The sequence below is a fragment of the Oryza glaberrima genome, chromosome 1 (assembly GCF_000147395.1).
Source record: "Oryza glaberrima chromosome 1, OglaRS2, whole genome shotgun sequence".
In the NCBI taxonomy this organism is placed as follows: Eukaryota; Viridiplantae; Streptophyta; class Magnoliopsida; order Poales; family Poaceae; genus Oryza; species Oryza glaberrima.
Genome location: NC_068326.1, coordinates 27,680,248 through 27,701,329, shown reverse-complemented (window position 1 = coordinate 27,701,329; position 21,082 = coordinate 27,680,248). Strand labels below are relative to the sequence as shown.

Here is a 21,082-nt window from a genome sequence, read left to right as displayed (position 1 = left end):
ATCACAAGGAATTTTGCAAGGGTTAGTTTAGTGTCTGGCTCTCCTAACTGAAATGCAGTGCCGAAACTGAGTGATATGTTCAAGAACATGAAGTTGGCACATAGTTATTTTTGGCATTTTTGCTTGACAGCTCTGATACACCAGTGCACGCACGGACGCACCCAGTGAACTCTGAAGCTTAGAATACTTGTGCTGCGTTCAGTGAGATTCTTCGAAGGGAACAAACGAGTGCAAGAAAGCCAAATGGTAAGGCCTAAGCATCTTGGCATAATCGCGGAGAAATATTCCAGAGTCTCATCTCGGTGTCATCACTGAATTCCTGGCTGATTGGAGCATTCCCTCTGAAGCTTTCAACGCATTGGATGAAACATTTAGCATGTATAAGCGGCCGGCATGCGTATGTAAGCCTGATCGGCGACAAAAGAGAATCAGATGGAGCAGCCTGAAACAATATTCCCTATATCTGTTGGAGATTGGTGCTCTGCGAGACTGGGTTTTTTGGAAAGCGGCGGTGAAAGAGTAAGAGATCAATCTCCTATTATGTACATCCACGATGTGACCCAACTTCCATATAATGTCCCTCGACTTTGTCTTCGAGCTTTTATTCCTCAATCCACTTATTCGTTCCCTTCTTTCATATACCTCCCCACCAATAGATAGAGACAAATGGGAATAACCGAACCACGTCTACAAAATGCCAGTACCATGCAGCTGCTTCAAAGCCAACGTGATGCTTCTTGGTCAGATGACCAAGATATTGGCGAATACCACATACGATCAAGAAAAGAGTACATATAATCACATGAAAACCATGAAAGCTGGTTTTTTCTTTCGGTTTCATTGATAGCAGAAGAGTACGCTAGCTAGCGGAGCCTGAAAACGCTTGCTTGCGCCATTCAGGTCGCTTAGTTAGGTATTTGAATCAGCTGGAACGATGTCTCGGAACTCTTCAAGGAGAGGTTTCAGCTCTGCGGGGACTTCGAGGTCTTTGTTTTGAGGGGCAGATTGAGATTGAGGAAAGGAAGTTAACTAAGTTTTTGAATCACTGACTCAGGCCCATTGTCGAATCCTACTCAGCCGAAAAAGGGGGTACTTATTTATGGCGGAACGGGCACGATCCTCAGTCAGTAGTGAATGAGTCCGACTCGAGTTCGTGAGTCAAAGGCGTGGCAAGAGAGCGAGTTCGACTCGCGAATGACCCGCAAGTGAAGGACCGATCCTTTAACGCTAGTACTGTTGCGAGACTGGTACTTGGGGGCTCACGAGCTTTTTTCTTCAAATCCAAAAACTTTCTCCTTTTTTATACATAGGTCGTCGATTCGGCATTGGATAAAAAAGGGCAGGGTGCCCCTTCTAGTAAATAGTTCAAACCATTTTATCGATATGAGTGTTCTATATCAGATAAATTCTACATTAGCGGGGCCGATAGAGCATATTCCGGACAAGTTGGTTCGATTCGCGGAACGAAAGACCAAGGAAAGGAAGAAGAATGCACCAAAATGCAGGTGCTGCACAGTACCTCATCAGATCACACGAAAGGTATTGGAATTGTGCAATTGCTTAGGGGCAAGAACTTTCTGATAACTGGTGCAACTGGTTTTCTTGTAAAAGGTGACAGCTTCTCTGAATCTTAGCATTTGATTTTGTTCTCCCATCAGTGTGTGCTATCATTATATGACTTGCATTCGAGGGTAGTGTTAAGCAACTTCCGGATATGATCGATAGGTTTCACCGTCAAGCAAAGCAAATAGGAGAAAGAAGAGAAGACAGCAAGCACAGACTGGCATCAAGGAGTCCAAAGCATCGGTTGCTTCTACTGAGTCCAAAGCATCGGTTGCTTCCACTTGTTTGTTCCTCTTTTCCTCTCTGTTTCAGATGTCAACCCAATCTCTGATTCAAGTCCATAGCCTCGATGCTGTAGAGATTGCGTAGTTCGCCGGCTCCCCATCCTTAAGCAAACACACCTTCCTTTTAGCCAGGGTCATTGAAATTTCATCTTACTTGATCCTTCTAAATCAGCTTCAACTTGAATAGTCTAGATTTACGAGATTCTTCCTTCTATTCTCACAAAGGGGGTTCATTTTAGGTATGAAAGGGAAGGATTTGCTTTGTTCAGGGAGATAGCATCGCGAAAGAGAATTTTAATTTTGTACTACTTCAGTCAATTAGGCTATATGATCAGTCCATTGTGGAATGTATGGTCACAGAATAGACTCATCCCCCGGCTTATAGTATGCAGCTTGGAAGGCCTTGGATTCACACGTCTAGTGCTGCCCCGTCTTCTCCGCATCAAAGAGTAAAGTATGCTGTTGAGGTGGTAAAAAATCGACTTTGTTTGTCACTAAACCTGCAGCATTCCCGTATATTGAAGCCGCTGAAGAAGCTATTGAGACTTCCTTCCAGTCACTCGAAATTTGGAATGCTAATTCTGTTTCTGAGAAAATTCTATTGCTTCATCCGACCCGGGGAAATTGCCAAAGCATTTGACGATTGACACATTGCAATATAAAGGACTAGTAAAAAAAATCCTGGATAGGAAGTGGGTCGGTGTCAAAATAAATGAGTTGGGAGTCCCGAGCGCACCCTTCCATCCCAAGCGTCCTTCCTTTTTTTTTCCCGGTTCACCACCCACTCATTAAAGTGGCTACGTCCGGGGGGCTTACTTATCGACCACATACCCACTATTCTTTCCCGACGCCTCCTTTCTCTTGCTTGATGGAATAGTTCAATGCCCGAGCTCCTGCTTTGCTTGCATTCTTCACCGGCGCTCGCCAGATGTATCACTCATCCCGAAAATAAGGCAAGGAGTCTGCAGTTTGCTATAATCATTACGGGAATGAATCGCATATGTTGGTTTAGAATTGCTCGGGAATTCATTGATAGTGACTTTTTTCAGTTCTAGGGGTGTCTCTGCTTTTCAACAACTCATAGAAAGTTTAGTTTTCGTTATTCAACGAAAAAGTACTTTTTTTGAATATCATATTTAGTACTCTTTCTTTATAAAGAAACGATTGGTTCGGAGCTGGGCATATTCACTTAATAGAAAAAGAAAAAGCATAGATAAACGTTTTTGGTCTTATTCTTATTGTGCGCCTTGTGAGCATGTTTGTATCCGCGCCCCAGTTGTACACCCCCTTCGTTCGGAGAACCTTTGTTGATTCTGAACTTCGTTCGCAAAGCGTCCTTTTAACGGGCCAGCCCTTTTTAATGCGCCGCTTGACCCTGTTTTGAAAATGAGCTTTGCTCTTTTGGGCGTTGGGCGCTCCCGTGGTTCGCGAGAAGGAAAAAGGACTAATCTTTTGTTACATCTGGCACGAGATGAAAAAGAGAGAGCTTCGTCTATCGATGAACAGCAGATTGACGGAGCTCTTGGCATTGCTTTGTTTTTCTCTTCTTTCCTATCAGCGAGTCGGGAGGAAACTTCGGAAAGAAAGCCTACTGGTTGTCCCCCTGGCGGTGCCCGGGCGGGTGACAGATGCTAGGGGGAATAAAAAGACTGGGGCCTCCGCAGGTTGTTTGGGGTAAATAAAAGGGCGGTCTCGTCTTTCTCGATATGCTGCTGAAGCAACTGCAGAACATGTCGGGCGATCCGCCAGAAAGATGGGTTTAAAGTCAGTTGTCATGAAAGTGAAAGGATCTACTTATTTCCAGAAAAAGAAGAAAGTGATCTTGAGCTATAAAAGGGTTAGTCCTGTTGTTAGGGAGAGTTAGCGGTGTTTCCACCGGTGTCACGTGTACGGGGATACGTGTATTGAGAAAAAAGGCCCAGAAGGCCTGTTTTCGAAGCTAGAGCATAGGTTTAGTGAGGTTTAGGTACTTTGACACCTAAACAGGAGTTTACTCACGAAAGTCAGAGGCTGCATCATCAAAGGGGTATAGAAATAATTGCGAACATAAAGGGACTAGGTCAAACCTGCGAAATAGAGAAGGCCTACAAGGGGTACTTCTCTTAACAGAAATGCGCTAGAACACCGGCTCCTCTGGAGGCCATACAAGAAGGATCCTTAATTCATTGCAAGATTATTCTCTCTAAAAAACTTTCTCCCTCGAAGCTAAAGACTAGATTGAAGTAGCAACATCAGAGAAAGGAGAGCTTTTCTTCACACAAATCCCGCGATCAACGAGTTCATCGAGTGGATGGCACCACTCGACCGGGATTTTGGTCTTTCTGCACCATATTTAGATCTTCCCTTTCTACGATCCGGAATTCCTAGTAAATCCTTGACTCCTCGAATATGATGGGATTTCACACGTGGCGAATCTTTCACTCTACCTCCTCTGTTGGAGAGTGCGGACTACTAGGTAAGAAGTGTGGCACCGTGCTTCCCTCCTCCCTCCTCGTCAATGCTCCAGCTGTGAACGCCGTGCCCGTGACGCCTTCCTCCATGATGCCGGCGACCCGCGCTTTGCGCTGCACCTCCGATCCGCGCCACCCCGGCCGGATCTGGACGGCTGGCGTCACGGTGGTGGCTAACGGTGGCGGCTGGACGGTGGTGGCTGGACGGGGGTGTCCGTGGCGGTGGCGGTGGCGATGGTGGCTGACGGTGGCGGCTGGCGACGGTGGTGGCTGTGGTAGTGGCGGTGGCGGCTGTCGACGATGGTACCTATGGCGGCGATGGTTGAAGGCCATCATCCGGCTGACGGTGCGTCGTCGTCGGCGGCGGTATGTGGAGGCTAGGAAGGGGTCTGGCGGCGGGGAAGGAGGAGTCCGGGTGCGGGCGCGCCGTCGACGGTGGGAACAACTGTGGGCGGTGGCCTTGGCCGAATCGCTGAAGGGACAATGTTGTTGACCGACGACGATCCTTCTTGTGCGGATTGGTGGTGTGGGTTTGGATAGGGAATCGCGGGCGAAAGCCTTGCCGAGCCATTTGGCTGGTTAACAACGGCGACGCCGTTTGGCGTCGTTCCCCTCCTTGGAGGTGTTGTTTTAACATACCCCTTTCCTTTCCCTACCATATTCTCCAGGTGAAAACCTTGCTTCGGTTCTAAACGAGCGGTGGCGGCGATCCACGTCGCATCCTCCTTGGGGGCACCGCTTTGGAGAAACCTCTTCGTGCAAGGATATTGTCATTGGTCTATGCATTGGATTCGAACTTCAGTCCTAGGCCTTGACGAGGCCTTCTAGCTCCATATTTTGTTTTACTTTTCTCAGTTTGGGTCCTCTCTTCTCTTGTTTGGTGTGTTCAACTTGTCTTGAACTACAGTCTCTTCTAGAGTGGATCTTTATAATAATTGGCTGTAGTTCTTTTTGAGCAAAGGCCGGGATATTATATTCTATTATCTAAAAGAGAAGTGTGGCACAGCTGTGGCATGATAATGATTTTGATCGTGCATTGAACTACCCCACAACAGCACCCCTACCCCACAAACAGCACACACAGTTACAATAATGGATAATTTCGTTTCTACCCCTGTTTTAATGTCAAATATTGATTTTGCTCCTACTTTTTAGGGTTTTCGTTTTTCCCTCACTTTTTTGAACCGAAAGAGGCGTTTGCCCCTAGTTTAGATAGAAGTGAGTGAGACCGGGCTTATGGAATTAAATAAATAGAGAAAAAAAGGAAATAAACATTTTTCATATTGTTGATGGACTCTTTTACCCCTAGGAAATATCCAATAGGGAAACTATTCCAGCCTCTCATGAAAACCCCATCCGACGACATTCGGTAGCGCGGTAGGCAACGGCGAGTAGGCGTCGACGGGTGGCGGTGAGCGGGCATCGGCAGGCGGCGCTTCGGCGCAGACCCCTCCCGCCGGCGAGCAGGAGTGGCCCTACGCGGGATAGGTGACTGGGAGAGGGCGCGACAACGGGGTGAGGAGGCTTGGAGGCGGCGGTGGGGAGGGGGTTAGGTGGCGACCAAGAGGGAGCTTGAAGGCGGCGGCGGGCAGAGAGATTAGAGGCGGTGGCAACGACTTTGCGTGAGTGAGGAGGCGACGACGGCAGTCAGGCGACAGCGGCTCAGCGCGGAGAGGAGGCGATGGTGGCGACAACGGCGGCGGCAACGGCTCGACGTTGGGAGGAGGCGGTGGTGGCGACGCGGCGTGGGGAGGAGGCGACGGTGACGGCCCAGCTAGGGGGCGACGACGGCGGCTCAACACGGGGAGGAGGTGGCGGTGGCGACTCGGCATGGAGAGCAGGCGACAGCGGCAGCCCGACCAGGGGTGACGGCAGTGGCGGCCAAGATGCAGAGAGGAGGAGGCGGTGGCGGCGGCCAAGAGGCGGCGACTTATAGCAATATGACATTTTGTTTTGCCAAATTTTGTTTTTTTTTTCAACATTTGTCCAGATTTATCACATTTGAATGTCAAATTTTGAAACAATATTTTTACATTTGTCCAGATTTATCAAATTTTGGAACAATATTTTTTTTTGATATTATGTCAAAATTGTCATATTTGTAAAAAAAAATTGATTTACGAAAATCGCCAGATACGCTATAGGGTAAATACAGAACTAATGAACAAAATAGGGGAAAATGTGTAACAACACAGTGAGGCTATGGATGTCTTTTTGTCAAAGATTTAATATGTCCATCCAAAGTAGGGGGCAAAACTTAGTTTCGTTTAAAAAAAAAGGCAAAAACGAAAATCTTAAAAAGTAGTGGCAAAACCAATATTAGACATGAAAGTAGGGGTAAGAATGAAATTGCCCTTACAATAAAGTGTTGAGTTCGAGTTCTCAGCTTCGCAATAATGTCCGTACCTGAGAAACAATGAATGAAAACGAAAGTTACACCTGAGAATGAAAAATGTAAAATTCATCGATCAATTGCAAACCTGAGAAACAATGAATGAAAACGAAATATACACCTCCTGAGAATGGAAAACGTAAATTTCAGAGATTAATTGCAAACCTGAGAGTCTTGTATAAATTCAAATTCAGAGATCAATTGCAAACCTGAGATGGAAAACGTAAATTTCAGAGATTAATAACCTGATAGTCTTATGTAAATTCAAATTCAGAGATCAATTGCAAACCTGACAGTGAAAATTATATAAATTCAGACAGAGATCAATTGCAAACCTGAGATGGAAAACGTAAATTTCAGAGATTAATTGCAAACCTGAGTCTTATGTAAATTCAAATTCAGAGATCAATTGCAAACCTGAGAGTGAAAATTATATAAATTCAGACATCAAATCGCAAAAAGGAAATAAAGTGCGGTGAGCGTGGATCGAACACGCGACCTTCAGATCTTCAGTCTGACGCTCTCCCAACTGAGCTATCCCCGCATTTGTTCAAAAGGTTCGAACACATTTAATCAAAAAGGTGTGCAAGCCTACTATTTGGCAAAGTTTTGACATTTTTTTCTTGCTCTTCGAATACCCGTTAAACTAATCTAACAAAAAAATCCATTTTACTCCTTCAAAATATTTATTTGGATCACTTAGGCCCCTTTGGACTCAGAATTTGGACCGAGCTTATGTTCGGCACGAAAAAAAAGCCATGTCATTAGCAAGTGATTAATTAAAGCATTAACAACAATAAACTTAAAAACATAATTTATTTGATTTTTAAAGAAAATTATTTTTTTCATAAAACGTACCATTAGCAATTCAGGAAACACGCTAACGGAAAATGAGGAAGTTGTTGTTTTGAGTTGGTGAAAAGAACTCAGTCTTAACCTGTATTTTTTTGAGTCATTTTACTCTTTAAACTATTGAAATTGTCCACTTTTTACTCCTTCATACTACCTCCGTCTCAAAATAAGTGTAGCCGTAGATATCCGTGCCCAATGTTTGACCATCCGTCTTATTTAAAACATTTGTGAAAAATTTAAAAATATTTAGTCATGCATAAAGTACTATTCATGTTTTATCATCTAATAGCAATAAAAATACTAATCATAAAAAATTTTCAAATAAGACGAACGGTCAAATGTTGAACATGAATAGTGCAAAACTGCACTTATTTTAGGACGGATGGAGTAGTATTTCATTCCTTTTATTTATACAAGTCACATTTTAAGATGATATTTTTTTTAAGCCGTGGATGTTACCATTATCAAAGTTCAAAACGGTTTCTTCCTTTTTCATGAAGGTTTGCTTAAACTTTAAAATCTCGATGTTTAAGTCAATCTTAGATGCTTTCCCAAACCTACAATCAGTGATAAAAAAATTCAAAAAATGTTGAGACATAAGCTATAATTCATCTACCAGCTATAATCCTAGCAAATTCCAATGCAAACTATGACTAATATAGAGGAAAAAAAGAACTGAAATACCATTAGGGAGTTAAGTAAACCTTTTAGGTGTAAAATGAGTAAAAAATAGTTTAGAGGTTAAGGGCTCCAACAAAATAGTTTGATGGAGTAACAAGTGATTTATTTCTAATCTAAAACAATTAAAATAAGAAATAGAATTTCGCTTGAATTCAATATCCTGCAACAGAAATTTTAGGGAGAAGCGTGAAAAGCGTCATTTCTAAGGGGTCGTCTAGATTAATGTCATTTCAAACCATTTCATTTTTGATAAAATTAACAAAGATATACATTTATTTAGTTTTTTACCAAACTTTAATGAATATATAAAAAATCATGCTAAAACTTGGTAATTTTGATATTGTCAAAATTTGGTAAAGCTTATTTTGGCTAGCAGCCTTTAAGTCAGCAGGATGCTGAAGGCCTCTGTGCAATTCGACCGCAGAAGCACGGCCTACAAAAAGCCCAAAAGACCGAGAGACCAGAAGACTTCTTCGGTTAATCCACTACATCCGGCCCAACCATTGCCACGGACTCACACTCACCCGTCCGCCGAAAGCCTAATCCTCGCTCCCGCCGTCGCGCGGCGTCCGCTTGACGGCGGTTTTAATTTGCGCACGTACCACGGCAGCCGCCGCGCGGCCGCGGCAGATATCCGGGGACCGTGGCCGTGGCCGTGGCCACCGGGATCACGCGCGGTCTCGCGGAGATCGTCGCGGACTCGCGGTGCGCGGTGACGCCGGGATCGCGACGACACCGGGCCGCCCGTAGTGCGCGGCGGCGGCTGAGGCATGCAGCGAGGGGGACGGCGCCGTGGCGTATGATTCATCCTCCCGCAAACCTGCCACGCACTACGCAAAAGGTAAGGAGCTCTAAACCAATCGCTATTAACGCACTGATGGTTCTCGTGCCTTCGTGCGTGCGAACGTGCCAGTTTTATACATTAGTTAAATTTAATGTTTACGCACGAGTTTAATCTGCGCCGATGGGGAGATATCTGGTGTCTTAAGGCTCATGTACCTGTAGTCAACTAGTCACTCTACTGCTTTTCTTTTTAATCTACTTCGAGAAAGGTGGTCTGACCCCAGATAGTAGCTAGGTAGTATATTTGTAAGCAGTTTTACCTTTATTTTGTTTGAATGGGTAGGGATTAGGGAGCATCAGGGGCACTACTCATTCATCCACTTTAGTTCTATGAAAAGTGGGGAAATGATATGATGGTATCAAGGTGGAGTAGGAGTGTTGTCAATTAGCTCCTACCTAGGAATCACATTTTCAGATACTCTACTATACTACTAGCTAATAACCAGCAAAAATATATAATGAGTGCAAAATGTGCCAACTTTGAGCGTGTTTCACAAAGTATATTAGAAAGGATTAGTGTGCGACTTGCTACCACATACTAGCCTTTTCTGCCTCTTTAGGAATAGGGACATACTGTAGTAGCCACCATATGAAAGATTCAGTCTTACTACTATCTTCTATGGGCCCTTGGTCTTTAAGAAAAACTTCTGCTAGGAAAAGGAAGAAGACATGCCCATACATTTAGTGCGTGTATTGGTATCTAAACTAACTAGCTAGATTTTGCATCTACCTCAGCATTGCATAGAACTGCTATATGGATTACTACGTTTTGGTAGGTGCGCTATCTTAATCTCTTTTTTAAGAGATAATATGAATCTCTGTTTGAGCAGGTACTATCTTTAGTCTTTCTATTAATTCTGAACTATTTGAAAAACGTGATCAGCTGAATCAAGAAAATAAGCACAGAGTAGCTTATGGCCTACTGAAACCGTTATATATCCTATAAATTTGAACTCTCTTTATTCTTTCATGTCTACTTTGTGACTACGTCCTATTCTACTTTTAGTTAGTACGGTTTATCGATATTTTAGGTTTGTTGGTTCAACAACTGAATTGGAAGGAATCACCGGATACGTACGTACACGAGGTCCCAATAACTAAACTCTAGCTTAATTGTGTATTCAGTTTTTCTATATAGTTCAGTTGTAATCCTCATGATAGGATCGAGTTGGAGTGGTCCTGTTTATTCCCATTCTAAATTCAAGTTGCCCGGCCGGAGTGGCATGGCCATGCTACCACACAAAGTGGGCAAATCTAATTGAATCTCTTTAAACGATTAGGCTTTTAAGCTTTTCTATACGTTTCTAAAGCACTGCAATTTGCAACTCATGCATGCATGAAAGGCAAAAAAAAAAAAAGCAGTACATGTACAGATTCAGAGCAACTGGATATCAAATAGTATATGTTCTGCCCTTTTAAAGCTGTTATGTCTACGTACAGCTCGTTTTCGTTCCGTCCTGAATTCCGTGCTTTTACACCAGATACGTACTCTTATTCAGAGCATGTTTGCCATGTTGCTTAATTTATGCTCTGTTGCATCATAAAGCACAAATCACTTTGATTATCTTTGGCTATGTTGGCTATCGAAGAAATTTCGTAGTTGTTCGTATACTGGTATCATAAACATATACATAAATATCGTACAGCTACTGACCTCAACAATGACTTGTTGTGATCGCTTTAGTCTAGCTTTTGCTGGCTATTTTCTGCACTGTGGCATGCTGCTCTTTGCCTTGGTTGGAAGGAATGCGCATGGTTCATGCATACAACGTTGTTCAAGAGTCCATCTCACTTTATTTTTTCTTTGGAACGACCGAGACTATTCAGATCAGTTCATTGCTGAATGGGTTTGAGAATTTAATAATTTGTTTGCAACGGAAGAATTTGAAGGAATTATGAAGGATTTGCGTTTTTGTTTTTTTGCTACTACAAAAAGTATCAGTATTGCAAATTGGCAACGCCATTCAAATGGTTGAGATGTGTTCAAGAAAGGGTATCTGACATGATAGACACGCATTTGTGTGTGCAAGACTGATGAACATATGAAGTAATTTGGTTTGTTAGGATGACTTCCAAGTCAGGGAAAAAGGAGGCGGCATCTTTTGGCTTTTGGACCATACTTATCACAGTCCTGTGACGATATATACAAAGGAACAAACATACCATACAAGAAAATAATGTTTGTTTCGAAAAAAGATCAATCGTTTTCTGGAAATGGAGAAGAAAAGAAAAAGGAATCATAAAAGCGAAGGACGGGTTATCTCTAAAGCACATATGTACGTGCCACAGCGTCCACCAACGCACAAAGGAAGAAGGCGAGATTCTTCGTCTCAACAAAAAAGCTGATGTCTACACAAGAACTAAGCCAGATCTTTTGATTACTAATCATATTTTGAATAACATTTCGTATTCTTTTTAGAATTTTGATTTTGACAGCTGGAGGCAGCTATACATAGAAAATCAAAGTACTAAACTATAATCCCAGAAAAAAAAAGTAATAAATTATAATACGACAACAAGCTAAAACACATTTACGCAGCGTTCGAGAGGGTGAGAGTGAGTTTGTTTCGTTTTCCGCGCACACGTTTCCCAAACTACTAAACGGTGCGTTTTTTTAAAAAATTTTCTATAGGAAAGTTGCTTTAAAAAATCATATTAATCCATTTTTAAAATTTAAAATAGTTAATACTCAATTAATGATGAGCTAATAGCTCACCTCGTTTTGCGTATCTTCCCAATCTCCTCAATTCCCTTCTCCTCAAACACACCTTTATTCAACAAAAGCACGTATTTCTGCCTCTAGATAAAAATTATATTAATTTACACCCACCATATAAGTTTATGCATCGTGGATGCAAATTACTCTTTCTTTAATCCAGAGGAGCCCCTATGGTTATTCACATAGGGTAAGGATAGAGGTAAAATAAATGGTTACTCTCTATTAATTGTTCTGTTTGGTAAGAGGTGGACGGAGGGTTTTGAAGATGGGGAGTATTTTGGAAATTTCCTTGCTATAAACACCCTGTGGGTACTCTAGAAGCAACTATATTTTTTTAACAAAATTTAAATGCTAGAAGTAATTATATTTTGGGACGGAGGGAATAACAAACTATTGCTCCTATTTGTCATCCGTCCATAGTTTAGAACGGCTTTGTAAAGCGTTTTCTCGTGCTGACAGAGTGATTATGTGCAAGCAAAGATGCTTATATTCATATTACCATAATATTATTTATTTTAGATTTACCATTAGTAATGGCCGGCTCTCCCACTGATTCGGTTCAAGTCAAATATCCCTCATTTGCGATTTATTCGCACAAAAATGAAAGGAGTAAATAAGAGCACCTAATTCCAGAGCGTAAGCAAAAGGGGAAAAAAGGAGAGAAAATCTCACCACGCGCATTTCTCTAATTCCCATAATATTTATTTTAAGATAACGGAAGTGACGAACAATTCCCTAACATTGGAGATGAGCTAGATACTCCACATAACACTTCCAAGAACGTAAAAACACGAGGCATCAATCTCAAATACAATAATCGGGGTAATTAAAGATAGGGTGGATCTGCTCTCACCAGAGCGTTTCATGCGACTTCGGCATGGCGTGTTCACTCCCGCTATTATCCACGTCGTCCGGTTTCTCCTTCGGGTCACTGGGGTGTGGACCAACATAAAACTGTTTACGACGGCAATCGACTGCTCTGTGCCGCTTGACCCCGTGGCTGACGAGTGGGCCTAATTCTTCTCAATCGACCTTTCTTTGATGGGTATAGGCGCGGGCCTGTAAAGAACGGCTGCTATGCCGGCCCCTCGTGCCTGTAAAAAGCTGCTTTGGTGCCTTCTTATTTGGTTCGATGGGCCTGGTCCAGGGTGCATAGAGAATAAGTGGGCAAGAAAATAATATGCTCTCTATGGACCGGGAGCACACATAGCGATGTGCCTATTTACCCGCATACTCCTTGCCCCACCGTCCGAGCTGTTGGAGCCACTGTGTATTTGATAAAGAGAGTTACCACTGACATTTGGGCTCCCCTATTGGTATGGTCCCACCGATCAGCCAGTAATTGTCGTTGCCCATTGGGTGGATTTACCCTATGTGTTTTGCGCGCCCAATGGGAAATCGACATTGGGTATAGGCGCGGGCCTGTAAAGAACGGCTGCTATGCCGGCCACTCGTGCCTGTAAAAAGCTGCTTTGGTGCCTTCTTATTTGGTTTGATGGGCCTGGTCCAAGGTGCATAGAGAATAAGTAGGCAAGAAAATAATATGTTCTCTATGGACCGGGAGCACACATAGCGATGTGCCTGTTTACCCGCATACTCCTTGCCCCACCGTCCGAGCTGTTGGAGCCACTGTGTATTTGATAAAGAGCGTTACCGCCGACATTTGGGCTCCCCTATTGGTATGGTCCCACTGATCAGCCAGTAATTGCTGTTGCCCATTGGGTGGATTTACCCTATGTGTTTTGCGCGCCCAATGGGAAATCGACAATAGTTTCTCCGTTTCCCCGTAGTGCTCTGGAACCCATTAATGCCACCGAATGCCCTTCTCTCCTTTTCCCCTTTCTTTAGTTCTTTTCTCCTTTTCAGTGTGTGAAGTGTTCAGAGTGCTACAAGCATTATCCATTTCACTCTTTGGTTCCTATGAAGATGGCTAGGTAAATTTCTCCATGCGCGTGATGTTCTCAGCATTCTTGTGCAATGTGTGAGTGTCCTTAGCTTATGCGTGTTTTTATATCGATGTGTCTTATGCATTCGTCGTCACCTTCATATAGGAATCAGGCTTGACGTCACCTACAGATCGCCCGTAAAGCAAAAGGTAGGGCCTGGTTGGTTCCTTGCACTCATTCGTGAGCTTTGATGGTAGGCTTACTCCTCTTCATGGCGCCCCGGCGCAGTGATCGAGGCAGCGAAGTCGTGCCTCGATCCCCAAGACATCGTCCGAAGCCGTGCCTCCGGCAACAACACCTCAAGCGCTTGAGGTCAATGCCGGTTATCAGCGCTCGGCGCTTTTAGTTATTTTCTCATGTGAGTAACAACCTCTCCTCTATTGTCAGTTACTTGCCATGCATGGTATCCCTGGTTCTGACTGCTTACCAACCATCTCAGCCACTATCTCAAATTACTACCTCTAATGATAGGATTTTTCATCCATATTACCCCTGGCTCTGATTGCTTGCCACTTTCTCAAGCATAATCTCAAATTGCTAGCTCTAATGATACGATTTTGCGTCCAAGTAGTTATTTTATGGCCTACCCAAATATCTACCAGGATTCACCAGTGTTATGAGGGATTCTGCATTTTGGTACAGTAGTCGGATGAGATCAGCAGAAAGTGAATCAACTATATGCTTCCTTGAAAAGAAAATCTCCCAGTTTTTGTACGCTGAAGCTTCATCTGTTATGTGTTAATTACATAAAAGGAAGTGACTGCTAGGAGCCACACAAGCTGTGGCGGGCAAACTAATACACTTTTGAGCTGTGAGCCAGTGATGCTAGATTGATTGAATATATGTGGAGAAAACTGCCCACAATATGTATTTTAGAACTAGCTGACAACATGCTGACATTACCAACTAATTTCTATCATGGTAGCACCGTGGTCAGGACAGAGCTTTGGAGTTTTTAGGTCCCCTCTATGTAGCAACAAGTGCAATGCAAAATTTGAAGGTTCACGTCCACTTTAGATTTCAGGTCGGTTTGAGGTTGTGTCATTTGTGTGCCATGAGGTTGAGCACCCACCACCTTGCCTAGGAGATGCAACTTACTTTTTTCCTGAGTCATGTCTTTTATATCAAGCTAACTCTGTTAAAATTATCATCCTCATTGACTAATGCAAAAGCAGATTACCAGATTTGGATCTACATTACAATTGTGTTTCTGTGTTAAAAGGATAAAAATTGCTAATATTTATCTTTCTTTCTAGTTTGCCTTCTACTCTAATTGGTATGTGAAATGGTTGTTAATAGACAATGGAATCTTTTTTTTTTGAGAGAAATAAGTGTAATCTGATTATAAATGTGAATATCAAATCTGATGACTCCTTTTGTTTTGTCCACGTAAAAAGGATCGGCTACTACCATAGAAGGTGCTCAAGTTTGTCAAAATTCCAGGAGTTTCTTGAAGTTGATTTTTGGTTATCTATCAACCTTGTGGCTTTGCTTTCTCATGTTATACTGTGCTAAGCAGCTGCATTGCAGTTCAAGATGTATTATTTTATACACAATCTTTGGAAATGTTTGAATTGCCACTTAGATTCAGTTTTCCTTGAATGCCATGACTAAATGCATGTCTTTAAATATAGCGGGGTATCACTGCTTAGTTGCCAGACAAGAACAAATAACTAACAATAGAACTTGCTGCACTGATTATTATCTCATCTTCCTATTTTGTTTGATATTAGTTTTTTCCTTTCTAAATTAATGGACAAGAGGAACAAAACCAAAGTCAGGAGTTCTTTTTTGTTTACTCTGTTTTTCTATATCAAATTTAAGTGACAATGCTGTGACACTTCTTACCGACAATATGTACTATAAAATGATTAGAAAACCTATCAATTGACCTCCATGACTATCTTTGTACTTAATATTACTCTAAATGGGATATTAAAAGGCAATGATGATTTGCTCTATTTTTTTCTCAAGATTTGAATGAAAGTGAAGTTATATACAATTATAGATATGGTAACATACCCTATAATATCTTAATAGAGCTTTGTGAAGCCTATGCCTAATGTTTGTTGAAATAATCTACCATATTCATGTTTTGCCTACTTGCCCGTTGGCTATGTGACTCTTATTGTCTAGACTACTACCCTTCACACTGGTTAAATTGGTCAGAATTTTGCTTTGCTTTAGATGCTCTTAGCAACTATCGCATAGTCATGTTATTTGCTTTTCTTTGAATACTATTCAATGCTCTCCTATAATTATATGTAAGCTACATAGCTTTTGATGAACGGTAGGGTGCTGCGAAGCGTGCCTAAAGTTCTAGTGTGACCCTTAAGACCGAGATAGATCTTTCGATCGATCTGTGGCGCCTCTGCTTTTGTTCTTTGGGATAGTGCTGACTTTGCCGTTGCCAACCGCGCGCTGAACAGTGAAAAGCAGGCAAACACAGACTAATGGAGGACCCGGCCTACAAAGATGAGAAACTCAGAAACAAAAGCATTGATTCTCCCATGAAGACTGGCTGAAAATTGTGATCAAATCGTAGCTCCATCTCCGCCTGAAGAAACACGTACGTCGCCATAGTGGCAAGCAGATTTCACCGAGGCAAATCTCGCTGCTCCTGCTGGATTGGTTGTCGTAATGTAGTTGTTTTGACTGTCAGGAGAAGTGTGTGCCAGGTTGCTGCCCCTACTGTTATTAGGATTGTTCGGTTCTTACTTTCCTGTCTTTAATTTACTACAGTCGTAATGTCTCATCTGCTCCTTTTATCCATTGGAAAACAAAATAAAGGAAGAGTTGAAGATCGGCCACCTTTTGTTTGTTTTAAGGGTTTAATACTCCGACATAATGTGGTGGTGTTGGTAATGATTTTTTTAAGCTAACGTCTATGCACAGAAAATTTTCGTGCACACCAACTAGCAAATGTCATAGAAAATTTTAGAAAAAATTAAACACATACTTTCAATGGTATTACATCTACGTGTAAAATTTTATCTTCAAATTCATTACATTTTAGTTGTAACAAAAAAGACAAAATTCTTATAGATTTTTACTCTTATAACTGTCAGCTTTTTCATTTTTTTTACGGCTAAAATATAATGAATTTTAATATGAGATTTTGCATATATGTGTAATACTATTATAAGTAAATACCTATTCTTTTATAGAACTTTTCGTGACATCTGTTAATTGGTGTGCATGGAGTGTGTATAGGATATATTCTTTAGATTATCATGTCTTTATTTTAACAGAAGTTACAACCACTCATTAAAATGTTCAACTAAGTGCAAATGGGGTTACTAATAAAAGATGACAAGAAAACAATCTTAAACCACACTAACATAAAAAAAAGGAGATATGTTATTTAAGAAGCAATCCTATTCGTAAAAATCGTCATTCGAAATTAGCAAAGATCTGTATGACGTTGTCTCCGATGTTGTATATGATAACTTGAACTTATCCGATGAAGGAATTTGGCACAACCATTGGACACGCCCCGCTTGTGTTGGTAATATTCGGAAAAAAGAAGAAGAAATGAACAGCAGTACAGCACAATCCGCTGTGACGCCAAATCAAGGATAAGAAGGCAATATCTTCTGCTGGATTTCTACCAAAAAACAAATTAAAGGCTTTACCAAAACCCAGTGGCGTATGGCCCTCCATGCAACCAAAAGCTGCCATGTTTTAGCTTTAGTGCACTGTTGCACATCCCCTTTTTTTTATTTTTCCCTTTGAGAGATATTTCATGATCTTACAAATCATTTTCCTTTTCCAATCTCTGTACAAACTCAGAAGTGCTTCTTCTTTGCTTTACAGAACCATGAATTGTCAGTCACACATTATTATTACCAAGCATATTTATTTAGGATTTGCAGACTGTTGTCTTATATTAAGCATATAGTGCGTGCTGTTCATTTCAATCCTCCGCTTTTTTTATATACTAAGCCGTTACTTTTGAACATATATTTCATTCTACTTCTATCTTATTAAAACAATTGTGTAATTATCATTTATTTTGTTGTGGCTTATTTTAATTAGGGCACCAATAATGTAAGCTACCGAGTTGACCATTAGTGTGGGACTAGATTACACGCAGTAGTAGAAGACACACTTCATATTGCTTATATATGCGAGGGTGGGAATAAGGTGAGATCCACATGTTAAAAAACCGGTCGGCAAGAGCAACGGTTGGGTGGATCAATGGCCACATCCTTTTCTCCTATTTTTTTTTATTTCACTATGTCAAGAAATATTGTGTTTGCTCTCGATAGTAATGCTACAACCTGGTATTACTTACATACCACTCTTACAAGGTACGATGACATCCAATGCTTAATTACTACCTAATTTCTTATAGGGCTTGTTCAGATAAGTGTCATTTATAACATATCGGTTTTTTATAAAATTGATAAATATATGGATGGATTTAGTTTGTTACCAAACATTGATAATGCATAGTGAATTTTGGCAGCAACACATTAGTCAAAATTTGGTAATGTTGTCAATTTACCAAAATTTTAGCATTGCCAAAATATGTAAAGGTTCATTTTCGCAGTAATCTGAACATGCCCATAATATTGTGGGTGCCCTTAAATGTAACTTTAAGCATGATATATTTTTTTCATATTTGAAAAAAATAATAAGACAAATTGTCAAATGCATAACTAAAAGTTTCATATATTAAAGGGAAAATTGCCTATATAGCCCCCCTAAATTTTGATTGAAAGTTTATCTAGCACGCTAACTTTAAAAGCCGATATTTAATTATCTAAACTTTACAATACGGTATTACGTCCTCAGGTGATTTTGGACGGTGGTTTTACGTATTTGGAAACTTAAATGGGCGATTTTGAATTACTCTTATAGCATGTTTATATATCGTCAATCATCAGTCATCAATTTATACTCTATATTAATTTGTCATGCTAGTATTATATCCTCAATTTTTAAAAAGGTAAAAAAATTGGAAGGTTTAGGTAGACATTTCAATAAATATATGTCCAAATCATATGCCACCTAGTCAAACTCATCCAATATATATTCAAATTTAATAAAAACCACTTTTCAAAACCATCTTACGGTGTTGGAGGAATGATATTGTATGGTTTGAGGGGTTGAATGTCCGGTTTGAAAGTTTGGGGTGCTATATCGATGGACTTTCGATTATAGTGTAAGGGCAGCATTTAGACTTTTTCGTATATTAAAAATGGCGGGAGCAAATCTCGGAGCATGCGTGTAATTGATTAGTAAATCCTTATCAAAAGAATGCGATTAGTAAATAGATGATATGATAAAAACCTAAGTATGTGAACCACGACCTCGTAACTTCTTTAATTCGAAGGATGCACTAGCAAAATTAATGAAATTTTTAACTGCATCAGATCGATGATCTGGTCATGATTGAGTAATTGATATGACAGCCTTCTTTCCTTCATCCCTTTTGAAGTGCCCTCCAAAGCAGCTAATTGCATATACTAGAAGAGCTTTGCAGTCCTTTTCAAGAATATAGAATATGGAAAAGAAACAATAAAGCTAAAGCAAGTCTTTCTCTTAACATAGCATGTCACTGCACGCTTGCTCTGTCAAATGTTAGTTGCTTTTGAATTTTGAGACTCGAGAGAAGTCACAGTTGCTAGTGTACAGCCTATCTCGAAATACATTAGATTGCCGCAAAATTCAAACACGCTCACACACACACACCACCACCAACAACATATAACAGCAACGGCAACAACAAAATAATTAGCTCATGGTGGCCAACATACCTAATTAGTTGATCACTAACCTATTTCCAATAGCCAAGAGGTGATATATGGTGCTTATTCTTGCTTTCTTGTACGTGGTTAATTAGGTTATCATGCCAATTGACCGAATGCATGTGTCAAACGGACTTACCACCATGTACTATTACAGTCCATCATTATATAGAATTATAGACTTGCACAGTTGCACTCTGCAGAAATATATAGCTATATATTGACGAGTCTATGATGAACAATTTGATTAAATTTGACGTTTTTAAAAGATTAAGTACATGGTATCTAGTTGTTGACTAGAGTATGCATGTGCATAAATTACAAAGTAAACTACGGTCAGTTTAATTATGGCACATGCTCAATTGAACCCAGGGAAGCAGGGAGCATGGTTCTTTGTGTAGTCTGCATGTGTACGTCGTAATAGGTTTAGCATTAGATTGTACTCATGCTCTTAAATGGGCATTATTTTAGTACCATCCTCAAAAAATCTTTACTACAAAAGTAGCCTCATTTATTTCATTTCGATCTACAGTGAGATAAAAGAAGATTGTACGGCTTGAAAACTTTGTAGCATATATCATCTAGTAGTATATTATTTGTCAGGTTACCCACTCGTACAAAACAATATTCATAACAAAGATGAATAGATAGATGATTGGTAACACGACAAAACAATGTTCTAAAAAAACACGACAAAACAAAGAACAACATGAGAATAATGAAATGGTTAGCTTTTGTGCAATTGGAGGCTCAACAATTCTTTTGATGAAGATATATGCCCTTCGTTTGCGTGCTTCTACATGTTGTCACGAATTATGATGAGCACCTGTCGAATCCAGATGCAATTTGTTTATAAACAATTTGGACCTTGGTCGGACAAAAAAGCCATGAACAGAGGCTCTTCTCAGTGGAAGCAAATTCAGCAATGCTAGCTACCAGTCTACCACTTGATTAGTTGATTTACATGGAGACCCAGCTGATCCTATCATGGAATAAACAAATCAGCACGTGCAAATCATCGAAGAGTATAGTTTACTTCTTATTATTACTCCTACAGCCTAAGTGATTAGAACATACTAGTAGTTGATAATTTGACCAGTGACATCTGGAGACCATAGTGTTGTACAGTGTACACGGTTTTAATTTCTTAATGCAGCTACATACCCTTCCTTGAAGCTGCATCCTCTAGCAGTATTAGCTAGTGAATGTAGCCAATAATTAATGCATAACTATGTCCTGATTCCTTAAGCAATCCAGAAGACAAACTAACATACTAACACGTTGCTATTTTAATCATGCATGGCTGCGAAAGTTTACTGTACCAGAAATATAAAACTGGACAGATCATCTTCACTAAGATTCCTGGCGATCTAGCAACGTGGTAGCATGGTATTGTTTTTGTGTGTCTGGAGTGAGAAGAAATTGATTCAGATTGACTGACCAGTCTAGTGTGTATTCAGAAATTCAGACATCAGGGACGTATAATATGAATAGACATGTGTAGTACTGACTTAGACCACCGTCATTTCTAATGCCCTAGCAAACAAAGAAGCTATATACCAGTTGCTTTCGATGTACATCATGTACATGTTGAAA

At 40.8% G+C, this 21,082-nt stretch overlaps 1 long non-coding RNA gene and 1 other non-coding gene across 2 annotated transcripts; one reads left to right on the top strand and one right to left on the bottom strand.

Annotated features, from left to right (window-relative positions):
* Positions 1-7,160: 7,160 nt before the first annotated feature.
* On the bottom strand, positions 7,161-7,233 carry TRNAF-GAA (transfer RNA phenylalanine (anticodon GAA)). Its single transcript has one exon. It is a non-coding gene; the product is annotated as a tRNA-Phe (tRNA).
* A 6,398-nt stretch (positions 7,234-13,631) lies between these two features.
* On the top strand, positions 13,632-16,533 carry LOC127759964 (uncharacterized). Its single transcript, XR_008015032.1, has 3 exons — positions 13,632-13,718; positions 13,836-14,088; positions 15,128-16,533. It is a non-coding gene; the product is annotated as an uncharacterized LOC127759964 (long non-coding RNA).
* Positions 16,534-21,082: the final 4,549 nt, after the last annotated feature.